This window comes from Lithobates pipiens, unplaced genomic scaffold (genome assembly GCF_037356315.1).
Source record: "Lithobates pipiens isolate NorthernLeopardFrog02 unplaced genomic scaffold, aLitPip1_a1.2 Scaffold_19, whole genome shotgun sequence".
NCBI classification, from domain to species: domain Eukaryota; kingdom Metazoa; phylum Chordata; class Amphibia; order Anura; family Ranidae; genus Lithobates; species Lithobates pipiens.
The window spans coordinates 45,052,265-45,065,859 of NW_027507764.1; the positions used below are offsets into that span (position 1 = coordinate 45,052,265).

Sequence of the window (13,595 nt, forward strand, 5' to 3'; positions counted from 1 at the left end):
TAACGTCTCGTCTAGTCGCTAAGCCTCCTACAGCATGGTACAGTTTGGATGGCAGACGTGCAGTCAGTGCCATTTTTTTATTTTATTTTTTGATAATTATTATGTAGCAATTATTATTATTATTGTGTATCTTTTTTTTTTTTTTATATGCAACTACTGCAGCTATGGCTTTGCAGTCTTCCCGATTATGCTTAGTGCACAGATTAAGTACAGTAAGGGTTAAGTCAAGCCCTAGGCAAATCCGGCAGGAAAATCATATGTAAAAGTATTTAATTGACAGCTGGTAGGGACTAGGCGCTATCCATCACGCAATATTGACGAGAACGTCGTGCTTTTAGCAGTGCAGCTGTGCCGAGCCGCTTGGACGCTGCAATACTTTTACGTACATTAGAGAAGACTCCGTTACCTTCATATTATTTATTTTTTTCCCCATTTTTTTTTTTTTTTTATTCCTTTAAGCCGCTGTAGTCTGTCGCTGCTCATTTCACAGCTTGTCAGGCTGGGATGGAGATAAGACGCAGGAACTGAGCCGGTAGTCATGGTGGTTTGAAAACAAACAGCGTCCATGGGATTTGTCTTTTAGCTAAATTGGTCCGAGTGAAAGCATGGGATTTCTGTTTTAAGGAAAACACAAGATAAAAATAATAAGATAAAAAAAAGTAGGATGGAGAACCCTGTAATTATTTTTTTTTTTTTCGTTGGTGCGTGTTTGTGTTGATACATGGCGATGAGATTTTTTGCAGGTGTTTTGGAGGATCTGGTCACTGGCTGCTCTAAGTGACATGCACATGTCATGGAAATGAGCTACGGCTTAGAGGTAATCTAATTTATACGGATGAACACAGACATGGAAAATAAAGATATGGGCTCATTTAGTAATATAATATTTTTTTTTTAAATCTAAGGACTGTATGGAGGACAGGGGGACATCAATTACATATTAGGGAAAGATGTTTTTGCAGGGAAGGAAAGGATTCTTTACCGTCAGAGTGGTTAAAAAAAAACTTGTCTCCTTAATCCCCACCTTACCATGTTTGCAAGATTGATAATAAGCATTGGCACCTGCCCGGTGAAACAGTGTTGTCCAGTAGCACCATCTTTTTTGATTGGTATAATCAGGGGCAGGCTGACTCTTCCAGGTTCTAGCAGCCAGCCCCCAATGGTGCTCCTCTGCGCATGTGCAGTGTCTCCAGCATAGTTCCATAGCCATCTGAGATGACCGACATGGATATCTCGAGAGACTTCAAAAGGGGAGGTGGAGGGGAGTCATAATACTTGGAAAATGTATTTTGTATCTAAACAGTGTTGTCCAGTGGCACCATCTTTTTTGATATATATATTCAGGGGCAGGCTGACTCTTCTAGGTCCTAGCAGCCAGCCCCCAATGGGGCTCCTCTGCGCATGTGCAGTGTCTCCAGCATAGTCCCATAGCCATCTGAGATGGGCGACATGGGCATCTCAAGAGACTTCAAAAGAGAAGAATGAGAGGGGGATTATCATACCTGGAAAAGGTATTTTGTATCTAAGGACAAGGGAACATCAATTAACTATAAGGGAAATATTCTTTACAGTCAGAGTGTTTTAAAAAAATTTCTCCCATAATCCCCCCCCTTACCTTTTTTGCAGGGTTGAGCTCAAACAACATTGTCACCCAGTGAAACAGTGTATTTCCGGTTGCACCATCTTTTTGGATGGTATCAACAGGGTCAGGCTAACTCCTCCAGGTCCTAGTAGCCAGCCTCCTGATAAGGCACCTCTGTGCATGTGCAGTGTCTCCAACATAGTTCCATAGCCATCTGAGATGGGCGACGTGGGTATCTTGAGAGGCTTCAAAACGGGAGGGGGGGGTAACATACTTGGAAAATGTATTTTGTATCCAAACAGTGTTGTCCAGTGGCACCATCTTTTTTGATGGTATAATCAGGGGCAGGCTGACTCTTTCAGGTTCTAGCGGCCGGCCCCCATTGGTGCTCCTCTTCATATGCGGAGTGTCTCCTACATAGTTCCAAAGCCACCTGTGATGGGAGATATGGTTATCCCAGGGGGAAATTATTCTTGAAAAACATATCCCACCCCCACCCCCCCACCCCAAAAAAATGTGATTTCCAGAAGGTGGGGGGAGAAAAAACGTAATCCCCCCTTACCTTGTTTGTAGGTTTGAGCTCAAATGAAATTCTCCTCTGCCCAGTGAAACAGTGCTGTCCAGTGGCACCATCTTTTTTGATGGTATAATCAGGCACAGGCTAACTCTTCCAGGTCCTAGCAGCCATGCCCCGATGGTGTTCCTCTGTGCATGAGCAATGTCTCCAGCATAGTTCCAAAGCCATCTGAGATGGGTATCTTGAGAGACTTCAAAAGAGGGAGAGAGAGAGTCATCATACTTGGAAATTGTATTTTTTTATCTAAGGACTGTACAGAGGACAGTGGAACATCAATTATGTATTAGGGAAAGATGTTAAAGATGTTTTTACAGTGATAGAAAGGATTCTTTACAGTCAGAGTGGTCAAAGAGGAACATTTCCTGTTACCTCTTATCTTGTTTGCTGGGTTGAGCTCAAATAACAGTCTTACCTGACCAGTGAATCAGTGTTGTCCAGAGGTGCCATCTTCTTTGCCGACATCACCAGGGGTACGCTAACCCTTCCAGGTCCTAGCAGCCAGCTCCCGATGGTCCTCCTGTGTCTCCTACATGGGTACAAGGGTAAGGGGAGAAGGGGGGCATCATTCTTGGAAAATGTACCCCCCCAAAATATATTTTATGATTTCCTGAAGGTGGGTGAGGGGAGTAAAATGTACCCCCCCCCCTTTCCTTGTTTGCTCGGTTAAGGTCAAACAACAACAGTGGGTTGAGTTCAACTGCTGGGTTGAGCTCACACAACAGTATTATAAATAGTTATTATATTATAGCATGGGGGATCTATCCTTTTGGCAGGACATTTCTGGAGCAGTTACTACATTCCTTTGTGTGGGGCATTATGGAGTGAACCAGGATCTTGCTACATATATCTATCTTAGAGTTAAAAAGTTCACAGATAATATCATTTTGGCCACCACATTGGTATATCAAATTATTTGTGAATAATAAATAAGCTCAGCAGACTTATTGGGGCTCTATATGAGATGGGTGTGACAGACCTAGCTGGGACCGAGTAGGTCTGTCACAATGGGCATCCAAGAACCCCTTTGTGTGCATAGCCATGTTCATCGGCTTGGTATATTGATATCTTAGTGAATATTATATAAGCTCAGCAGACATATTGAAGCGCTATATGAGATTGATTTCCAGGAAGACTTTTATGTCTATGGCCAAGGCCATCAGCTTGGTATATCAAGATATTGGTGAATATTATATATGCGTAACAGACTTGGTGAAGCCCTATATGGGATTGGTGTCCCAGAATACCATTTATGCCCATGACCATGGCCACCAACTTGGTGTATCAAGGTCTTAGGTAATAAATATATAAGCTTGGCAGACTTTTTAAAGACTTATATAAGATGGGCATCCAAGAATCCATTTGTGTTCATTGTTATTGCCATCAACATGCTCTAGCAAAATCTTGGTGAATTTCACATAACATAGCAGATCCTTAATGAGACTGGTGTCCCAGAACTCCATTATTGTCCATGGCCATGGCCACCAACTTGGTATATCAAGGTCTTTGGTGATTAATGTATAAGATTGGCAGACTTTTTGAAGACCTGTATTAGATGGGCATCCAAGAATCCTTTTGTGTCCATTGCCATGGCCACTGACTTGCTCTAGCAATATCTTGGTAAATATTATATAAGCTTAGCAAACTTATTGAAGCCCTATATAAGACTGATGTCTCAGAAACCCTTTTCTGCCCTATGGCCATGGCCACCAACTTGGTATATCAAGAGCTTGGTGAATATTATATAAGCTCAGCAGACTTATTGAAGCCCTATATGAAATTGATGTCCCAGAAAACTTTTATGTCCATGGCCAAGGCCATCAGCTTGGTATCTCAAAATTCTGCCGATTATTATATAAGCTTAGCAGACTTACTGAACCCCTATATGAGATTGGTGTCCCAGAACCCCATTTGTGTCCATGATCATGGCCACCAACTTGGTATATCAAGGTCTTTGGTGATTAATATATAAGATTGGCAGACTTTTTGAAGGCCTATATTAGATGGGCATCCAAGAATCCTTTTGTGTCCATTGCCATGGCCACTGACTTGCTCTAGCAATATCTTGGTAAATATTATATAAGCTTAGCAAACTTATTGAAGCCCTATATAAGACTGATGTCCCAGAAACCCTTTTCTGTCCTATGGCCATGGCCACCAACTTGGTATATCAAGAGCTTGGTGAATATTATATAAGCTCAGCAGACTTATTGAAGCCCTATATGAAATTGATGTCCCAGAAAACTTTTAGGTTCATGGCCAAGGCCATCAGCTTGGTATCTCAAAATCCTGGTGATTATTATATAAGCTTAGCAGACTTACTGAACCCCTATATGAGATTGGTGTCCCAGAACCCCATTTGTGTCCATGACCATGGCCACCAACTTGATATATCAAGGTCTTTGGTGATTAATATATAAGATTGGCAGAGTGTTGAAGACCTGTATTAGATGGGCATCCAAGAATCCTTTTGTGTCCATTGCCATGGCCACTGACTTGCTCTAGCAATATCTTGGTAAATATTATATAAGCTTAGCAAACTTATTGAAGCCCTATATAAGACTGATGTCTCAGAAACCCTTTTCTGTCCTATGGCCATGGCCACCAACTTGGTATATCAAGAGCTTGGTGAATATTATATAAGCTCAGCAGACTTATTGAAGCCCTATATGAAATTGATGTCCCAGAAAACTTTTAGGTTCATGGCCAAGGCCATCAGCTTGGTATCTCAAAATCCTGGTGATTATTATATAAGCTTAGCAGACTTACTGAACCCCTATATGAGATTGGTGTCCCAGAACCCCATTTGTGTCCATGACCATGGCCACCAACTTGATATATCAAGGTCTTTGGTGATTAATATATAAGATTGGCAGAGTGTTGAAGACCTGTATTAGATGGGCATCCAAGAATCCTTTTGTGTCCATTGCCATGGCCACTGACTTGCTCTAGCAATATCTTGGTAAATATTATATAAGCTTAGCAAACTTATTGAAGCCCTATATAAGACTGATGTCTCAGAAACCCTTTTCTGTCCTATGGCCATGGCCACCAACTTGGTATATCAAGAGCTTGGTGAATATTATATAAGCTCAGCCGACTTATTGAAGCCCTATATGAAATTGATGTCCCAGAAAACGTTTATGTCCATGGCCAAGGCCATCAGCTTGGTATCTCAAAATCCTGGTGATTATTATATAAGCTTAGCAGACTTACTGAACCCCTATATGAGATTGGTGTCCCAGAACCCCATTTATGTCCATGACCATGGCCACCAACTTGGTATATCAAGATCTTTGGTGATTACCATATAAGCTTGGCAGACGTTTTGAAGCCCTATATGAGATGGACATCCAAGAACCCCTTTGTGTCCATGGCCACCAACTTGCTCTATCAAGATCTTTGGTGATTACCGTATTATTATATAAGCTTAGCAGACATATTGAAGCCTTATAAGAAACTGGTATCCGAGAACCTCTTCTGTGTAAACATCCATGGTGACCAATTTGGTATCTCATGATCCTGGTTGCATGTTTTTTACCACATATATCATGAAGCAAAGCTATGATCTGGGAAACGTGTTAAGCCTTATCTTTATCTCACTGCAGGAATAAGCTTCAATCGAATAGAAATAACCTGCTTTGCATAGAATGTGAGGATATCTTGAGCTTGTTCAGTTCTTGCTGGAGGTTATATGTATAAATATGGTACATTGTAACATTGGATATATGCAATTGTATGAAATCTTAATATTTATAAGTAATAAAATATCTTTTTAGTATGTTAAATTCTATGATCTGTACAGTATGTATTGAGTTGGTATCTAAAAAGTTCTTTATACATGTAGGAAATGTCTATGGAATGCTAAAGATGGTATGTCAGTATAGATGTGAGTCAACAAAACTAGCTATAGTTCCACGGAATAGGAGGGAGGTATCTGTTTTACCTTCCTTGCTGGAAATTGTGAAAACTGATGAACTTCATGGTCAATTGTCCTTCAAAAAAATAAACTTTTTATCTATATAGAGGCTTATTGAACAAGGCAATGCAAAACTATGGGAAGGAACCAATCAGAAACAGTTTTCCTTGTTCTGCTGGTTCCTAGAATATAAAAGGGGAAATTAGTTTTCATTTTGTACATCGTTGTGATCCGGGCTGATATCATTAATTGTTTTCTACAGGGAGTTGATGGTGCCATATGATGTTATATAAAAAAATTAAATAAAAAACTATCTTGACTTTGTATGCAAGCTGATAGATTCAACAAAATGGTCATGATCTGAGAAGCAGTTGGTTACATTAAAAGATTGCATTTCTGCAATCATGTTTCTTATCCCAGAAAATCGTCCTGAAATTTGAAAACATTATATAATCGTGTGTACCGAATTAGGCCTCTTTCACTGATCCGCCCCGTGATGATCCGCTCGCTCAGCGGGGATCGCTCCGTTGTCCCCGCTGAGCTGGCTGCGGACACTATGCAGGGCCCGCCCTGTCAGCTCTCCGCTCTCCTCTATGGGGATCGGATGAGCACGGACTGTGTGTCCGTGTTCATCCGATCCGCTCTGCAGACGGATAGAAAAATAGGATTTTCCTCCGTCTGCAGAATCGGACTGTTGCGGAGGCGGAGGAAATCGGGTGTCTGCGGATGTTCATCCGCAGACACCCGCTATCCCATAGGGATGAATGTATGCCCGTATTTCATCCACAAACGGATGGATGAAATACAGACATATCATCCGCATGTGTGAAAGGGGCCTTAAGAAAAAAAAACTTTGAAGAAATCTGAATGTGACCCTGGGTAACCATAAACAGGTAGGAGATAGTGAAAGCGGGCATTTAGGTGTGCCCTTCCTATTCCTGGCCTTACAATTGGCCAGAGAGGTATGCTATCATAGCTATTGGCCATTGTAAAACATGTAAAAATGTCGGCACCTAATGATGCACATAAAATATTTTTTTATTACATAGATTATTACAAAGGTACCCACTAAACAAACAAATGCAAATGTGTTTCCACCCTTACGGACCTTAGTCATAGCAAAGACTAAGACCCGTAAGGGTGGAAACACGTCAGCACTTTGTGTACTGCACCCAGGTGCTGACCTTCTATTATTTGGATGTTTCTGCTGACAGCTTGTGCAACTGCGGTATTGGGACAATGGGAGTCTACTACACTCCACATGGAGCATAGGGGCTGTAGCGCCACACTTTTGAGCTGTGGACAAGACATGGTAGTGGGTGGGGCCAAGATTTTTTAATCGTAAGTGGTGGTCGATATTTTATGGTCAAACATTCCCATAGATACACTCCTAAACCTTGTGGACGGCCTCCCTAGAAGAGTTGAAGCTGTTATAGCTGCAATGGGTTGGGCCAACTCAATATTGAACCCTATGGACTAAGACTGGGATGCCATTAAAGTTCATGTGTGTGTAAAGGCAGACGTCCCAATACTTTTGGTTATATAGTGTATGTCTCAGTATACAATTTTCTTAAAGTGATACTACTAAAGTGATACTGTTTAATTTACATTGTCCCTTCTATTTCTGTATGTGGATGACGGCACTAATTATTTTAATAAAAAAACAAAAACATCTAAGTTGCTTTTTCCTAATCGATATTCAGCTGTCACATGACCCAGCTCTCTCCCAGCCTGTCTGCAGGGAAACATAAGCAGGAGGAGCCTCTAGTCCTCTGTTGCTGGCCACAAAATAAAAAATAAATAAAAAAAGCCTTTGGAATACAGAGTAAAAATAAATAATTATTGTCAATACATTTTCATAGAAATGTACCCTCACTTTATTAGGTACACCTTACTAGTACCGGGTTGGACCCCTTTTGGCCTTCATTCTTGGTGGCATAGATTCAACAAGGTGTTGAAGACATTCCTCAGAGATTTTGCTCCATAGTGACACGATGGCATCATGCAGTTGCTGCAGATTTGTTGGCTGCGCGTCCATGAGGCCAATCTCCCATTCCACCACATCCAAATGGTTCTCTATTGGAGGATATGTGGTGAGTGTGGAGGCCATTGGAGTACAGGGACCTCATTGTCCAGTGGTGAGATGATTGGAGCTTTGTGACATGGGGCATTATCCTGCTGGAAAGAGCCATCAGAAGATGGGGACACTGAATGCCGTGTACACACGATCGAATTGTCCAGCGTACTTAGTCAGCCGAAACGTATTTCACCGGACAATCCGATCATGTGTGGGCTTCAGCTGACTTTCTCAGTGGACAATACGTTCGTGAGTATGCTAGTCTGGTGGACTAAGAATGACGCATGCTCAGAAGCAAGTACGAGAAGGAAGCTATTGGCTACTGGCTATTGAACTTCCTTTTTCTAGTCCCGTCGTACGTGCTGTACGTCATCGCGCTAGCAAACGCCGGACTATGTGTGTCCGTGTGTGGCCAAGTCCGTTCGGTAGAAAGTCCGCCAGACTATCCGCCGGATTGTTTGTCGGACTAAGTACGCCGGACAATTTGATCGTGTGTACGCGGCCGTAGTCATAAAGGGATGGACATGGTCAGTAACAATACTCAGGTAGGCCGTGGGGTTTAAACGATGCTCAATTGGTACTAAGGGGTCCAAAGTGTGCCAAGAAAATCTCCCCCCCCTAACAAATAGAAGCCAAACCACAGTTCACACTTTATAATCAGTTACAGCAAACCATTTTTATTTTTTTTTCCCTTTTGGGATAAAGGTTGTGCATGAATAAATAAAAGCTGATCATTGTAACCACCCCTGTCAGTGTTAAGTGGTTTGTCTCATTCATGTAATGTGATTACATTCTGCTTGAGAGCTTGAACGTGTGAAAAACAACAGACTAGCTGGCTGGATCGCCAGATGAAAATAGAAGAAAGAAAGCCAAAAAAAAAATAAAAAAAAGAATGCAGCCAATCGCCAGATGAAAATAGAAGAATGAAAGCCTAAAAAAAAAAAAAATGCAGCCAATCGGTAAGCTGCAAAATAATAAATGATTGAAGGTTGAACTGGATGGACTTGTGTCTTTTTTCAACCTGACTAACTATGTAACTGTTGCTTTCGGGTTTAACACGAATTTAAGGACTCGGATTGGTGAGTTTTTGGTGAATTCCTCAGCAAGTGTATCCGGCAGATGCTGGAGAGTGAAAATATCAATTAATATTTCATAGCAAAATCTGCTGGTAAACAGGCACGGAAAATAGAAAATGTTGTGTCGAGCTGTAACGATCGGTGCCGCTGTCTGCTTTCGGCACGCTGCTACATTGGGGACTATTTATAAAAATACGAGAAAAGGAAACGGGAAGAAAATTACAACTTACCAGATGATATCAAATGAAAAAATCCTGATCTGTGTCAGACATTCGTGAACACAGCTGAGAAGTGCAACAAGCACCAGGATTTACATGATTCTCAGCCAGAACCTCAGGCCAGAAAAGTAGATCCTGACCCTGAATGATGTCTAAACAAAGATGGTGCCGTTCTTCTGGAGAGAAATGCAGGCGAAGGCATTGTCAGGGGCAGTACCGGGACAGGATGTGGAACGGCATTCCCCTCCTCCACTGGTACAACATGCTGTAGAATGAGTTTACTGCCCTCATTCTCCATTCTCCGTCCCCTTGCTTTTCTGCGTCCGGGGCAGCTGCTCCTCCTGCCCACCCCTTGTCCAGGCTCTAGTCAGGGGGGTGTATTGCGATCTCTGTGAGAGGTAATAAATACATTATTAGTAATACATACATTATTTAGCATGCATGCACTAGCTTGATTTTGCCCATAGGATCCATTTACATTTTTGTGATGCGTTACATAGTTACATAGATAGTAGGTGAGGTTGAAAAAAGTCCATCAAGTCCAACCCATGTGTGTGATTATATGTCAATATTACATTGTATATCCCTGTATGTTGCAGTCGTTCAGGTGCTTATCTAATCGTTTCATGAAACTATCGATGCTCCTCGCTGAGACCACCGCCTGTGGAAGGGAACTCCACATCCTTGCCACTCTTACAGTAAAGAACCCTCTACCACTTGCTGAATGCTGCATGTACATTTACGTCGGCAGAATGGCACGGCTAGGCAAATGGGCGTACAGGTACGTCCCTTTGAATTTGCTGCCGTATGGTCACGTGCGTGCCGCGGGTGGGACACGCGCTACCCTGACGGGAGCTCCGTGAGTAGGATCGTGGGTCCCGCGATGTCCGTGGGGATACCCGCGATCGTCTCACGGTGCTGAAGTACTAATGTAAACAAGCATCTCCCCGTTCTACCTAGTGACACTGCCACTGATCATAGCTCCCTGTGATCGGGAGCGGTGATCAGTAAAGTGTCATTCATAGCCACGCCCCCCCCCACAGTTAGAATCACTCCCCAGGACACACTTAACCCCTCCCTAGCTCCCTAGTGGTTAACCCCTTCACTGCCAGTGTCATTTTTACAGTAATCAGTGCAATTTTCTAGCACTGATCGCTGTAAAAATGACAATGGTCCCAAAAATGTGTCAAAACTGTCCGATGAGTCCGCCATAATGTCGCAGTCCCGATAAAAATCGCAGATCGCCGCCATTACTATTTAAAAAAAAAAAAAGAATAATAAAATTGGCATTAAAAAAATAACTATTTTGTAGACGCTATAACGTTTGTGCAAACCAATCAATAAACGCTTATTGCGATTTTTTTTTTTTACTAAAAATTTGTAGAAGAATACGTATCGGCCTAAACTGAGGAGAAAAAATGTATTTTTTATATATTTTTTAGGGATATTTATTATAGCAAAAAGTTAAAAATAATGTGTTTTTTTTTTCAAAATTGTTGCTCTATGTTTGTTTATAGCGCAAAAAATAAAAACCGCAGAGGTTGAAGGAATCTTCCACTTTTTCCATCTGACCACAGAAAATCTGCAGATAATCTATAGGTGTATGGCCAGTTTTATACTCCCTTTACAGTCTGCCCCTCCCCCAACTTGCTGCTCCCTGTCGTATAGTAAATTCCTCATATCCTTACATCTAGGCAGGTTTTGGTTCCATGAAGCAAAAGTGGCCTCTCAAGTCCTTTGCTTCTAAGCCCTTGTACACATGGTCGGAAATTCCGACGGAAAAGGTCAGATCGGACCATGTTGTCGGATAATCCGACCGTGTGTGGGCTACATCGGACTTTTTCCGTCGGAATGTCCGACCAACAAAGTTTGAGAGCTGGATATAAAATTTTCCGACAACATGATCCAATCGTTTGTAGAGAATTCCGATCTGACAAAGTGCCACGCATGCTCAGATCAAATTACGAGACCAAAGCTATTGGCTACTAGCCGCAACGTAGTCCCGTCGCAACGAACGAACGTCATCACGTCACGAACGATCGGATTTTCCGACAACTTTGTCTGACCGTGTATATGCAGCACCAGTTTCGGACAAATTCCGTCGGAAAAAATCCGATGGATTTTGTTGTCGGAAAAAATCCGATGGATTTGGTTGTCGGAATGTCCGACCGTGTGTACAAGGGCTTACAGATCTGAAATCACGGTGCAGCTAGATCCTGGTGAAAGTATCTGAGTATTGTTGGGCTCTTGCCACACTTGGAGTTTTGTACCTACTGAGAATTCGCCAGTAGACATGTGCAATTAGCTTTGTTCCGAAACAAAATTTGGGCGAGTGTTTCGTTATGCGGAAATTTGAATGTATCCAAATTCTGAGTGACGATAATAAGGAAGGTCGACAAATAACGAAATCGAATTTGTCTGAAATAAGTTGAATTTGATTTGAACTTGGAAACGAATATGAAATGGAAACATATTGCAGTTCTTAGATGTGAACAATTCAGCAGCTGCATTTGAATCGAAAAAGAATTTGAATTCGAATTTTCAGAATTCGGTCCAATTGAATTCAATTAAACTGAATCAAATCCAATCCCACTGCCCCCCTCCGAAACTCGCTCATCCATGTCTTTATGGACCTTGCTTTGTGCACTGGTCCCAATGTGGAGGGGGGATTATGGTGGGGGGTTGTTTTTCAGGGGTTGGACTTGGCCCCCTAGTTCCAGTGAATGCACATATTCGCCAGCACACCACCGATCCTCAAATGTTATCCAACAGTTTTTATTGCAGAATGATCACATCACGAGAGAAAGTGCAATGTTTCGGAAGCCTCGCAGGACCCCTTCGTCAGGCATGTCAAGTTCCTCCACCCCAAACTTGCTCATCCATCACGTTCTGAACGAACGGATTGTCCGACAACTTTGTCCGACCGTGTGTATGCAACAGTTTCGGACAAAATCCGGATTTGGTTGTCAGAATGTCCGACCGTGTGTACAAGGGCTTAGTCCGTAGGGTTCAATATTGAGTTGGCCCACCCTTTGCAGCTATAACAGCTTCAACTCTTCTGGGAAGGCCGTCCACAAGGTTTAGGAGTGTGTCTATGGGTATGTCTGACCATTCTTCCAGAAGCGCATTTGTGAAGTCAGGCAGTGATGTGGACCTTCATTCCAAAGGTGTTCTGTTGGGTTGAGGTCAGGACTCTGTGCAGGCCAGTCAAGTTCCTCCACCCCAAACTCGCTCATCCATGTCTTTATGGACCTTGCTTTGTGCGCTGGTCCAAATCATTTGGTGGTAACAGTTTTTGTGGGAACAGTTCTGGGATGACCCCTTCCTGTTCCAACATGGCTGCGCACCAGTGCACAAAGCAAGGTCCATAAAGACATGGATGAGCGAGTTTGAGGTGGAGGAACTTGACTGGCCTGCACAGAGTCCTGACCTCAACCTGATGGAATATCTTTGGGATGAATTAGAGCAGGGACTGCGAGCCAGGCCTTCTCATCCAACATCAGTGCCTGACCTCACAAATGATCTTCTGAAAGAATGGTCAAACATTTCCATAGACACATCTCCTAAACCTTGTGGACGGCCTTCCCAGAAGAGTTGAAGCTGTTAAAGCTGCAAAGGGTGGGCCAACTCAATACTGAACCCTACGGACTAAGACTGGGATGCCATTAACATCCATGTGCGTGTAATGCACTTTTGGTAATATAGTGTATGTGGAAAGGCTCCAAATGGAATTTGCTGATGGCTGCCCAACACTTTATTGATGAAACCTGAATATTTGTCATCCCAAGACAGAGAAATATCTCCTGATCAATGATTGTAATGGGGGGAAACGTGTAACTAGGGCAGGCAAGGGCAAGGTATTGATTAACTGTGTTAAATGCATTATAATTATTCATTGCACCCCAGTGTGTGCAATCTCCGGGGCAGATAGACTGTACACGGGGGGTCACTGCGGGGATACATACCTTGGCTAGAATGCTAAACTGGAGCAAAGAGCAGCATAGCAGAGCTCTGAACAAATGAAAGGCCGGGTGCTAAAGGAAATACTACCACTGCTGACCTCCTTCTAAAAAATACTAGTTTCCTGGCTGTCTCTGGCTTCACTGCTTTCTGAATTACTGACTCAGAACAAGGATGCAGATCTGATTT

At 42.6% G+C, this 13,595-nt stretch overlaps 1 long non-coding RNA gene across 1 annotated transcript in view; it reads left to right on the forward strand.

Moving 5' to 3' along the window:
- Positions 1-13,595, forward strand: part of LOC143998196 (uncharacterized) — a 190,247-nt gene that overhangs the window by 497 nt on the left and 176,155 nt on the right. The gene's annotated exons all lie outside the window — the stretch shown is intronic.